Below are 1,563 nucleotides of genomic sequence, written 5' to 3'. Positions count from 1 at the left end.
ACGGGCCCTCACTGTATTCTGCCTCTCCCGTTGCACTCTCTTTCAGCCTTTTGCAGCAATAGTCTCACAATTGTCCTGGCGAAACGCAGGCTTTCTGCCAGTCAAAAATGTCCTTGAGACAGCCAGTCTTCCCAGCACTTTTCCTCATCTCTCCGATGGGTGAAACGGGTGAAGATGGGGGAGGGGTGCTCCCACGGGTGGGGTTGGGGGCAGTGGGGCAAACGGACGCAGCTGGTTGAAGTCCAGGCGCTGGTGAGCTCTGCTTGAGGCCCTGGCGCTAGTTGGGGGGGCGGGTGGGGCGGGGGGCGCAGAGTCCAGACCGGGTCCAGCTTCACACACTGGGGCACAGTCTGTTTGGGTGTCTGCCTCACTCAGCAACATTCCAATCTATCTAAATTTGTTTTTCATTTTTCTTTTTAGCGAGTGATAACTGGTCTAACCTGCAAAGCCTCCAGCTGCTTAACGCTCAGGCTTCCTGTTTCTCGTGTTTTCTTTATTTTGGGAATTTAAGTTGTCTGACCCACAGCTCCGACAAAGGTTGTGGGTTCTATTCTTTTCCATAATTAACTATCATATATCTCACATTTAGTGCTGAAAAATCTGGTCCTTCGGAAAAATTACTCCCAGAAGGCTTATTGAAAAACTGGCATCCACAACTGATTATTTGATTCTCTCAGACGTGTTGCGAGTCTAAATTTTCAGAAGGAGAGAAAAAAAAACCACAAAAAAAACAACACCATGGCTAACCAAGGTCTTCCGCTTATCAGGGTTTGTGACGTCACAACAGCCGGAAACACTCGCGCAGCTCTTTCACAGAGAAAGTTGGATTAAAAATATATTAGAAAAAGTCACGGTTCAGATTTGACTGGAGTCCTGCATCTTTTAAATCCTACAGAAGAGTAGTACTTCGGATTACCCGTTTGCTTCCAAATGCTGCATCTTTTAAATCCTACCAGGTATACTTCGGATTACCCACTTAACTCAAACCGGATTCTAGACGCAGAAGCCCACGACATAATCAACAGGAAAACATTCCAACTCCAATTATTTCTCAAAATTATTTGTTATCCTCCAGACAGTCAAGATTGTAAGCCAGACATTAACAGACAGCTCAGAGCACAAACACAAATCCTCCGCTCCTTCTAGGATTGAATGAGGCATCCTAGCCGCCCCCAGACCCCGTCTGGCCCACTCGGATTCCCCGAATCCAGAGCCCTCAAGTTCCCGACTTGAAGTAGTCTCCCTCTCAAACCACGGCTACAGAAGCACTCGTGATCCGTCACGTCTGGCGACCTACAGCTGATGTCGCACCGAAGAGCGGGTCTTTTCCTCTCGCAAACTAAATGGGGTCCCAGTAACAAACAGCCCAGGTACTCAGACCCTGGCTTAAACAGCCCAGGGGCTTTTCCTCTCGCAAACTGAATGGGGTCCCAGTAATAAACAGCCCAGGTACTCAGACCCTGGCTGGACCAGCCCTCCCCGGTACCAAATACTTGGACTACTGGCAACATCAGCTGAATAGGCAGAGAGGAGACGTTAGCGCGCACCTTATTTCGGCCGTTT

Source organism: Cololabis saira, chromosome 4 (assembly GCF_033807715.1).
Source record: "Cololabis saira isolate AMF1-May2022 chromosome 4, fColSai1.1, whole genome shotgun sequence".
NCBI lineage: Eukaryota > Metazoa > Chordata > Actinopteri > Beloniformes > Belonidae > Cololabis > Cololabis saira.
This window is presented reverse-complemented; position numbering follows the sequence as displayed.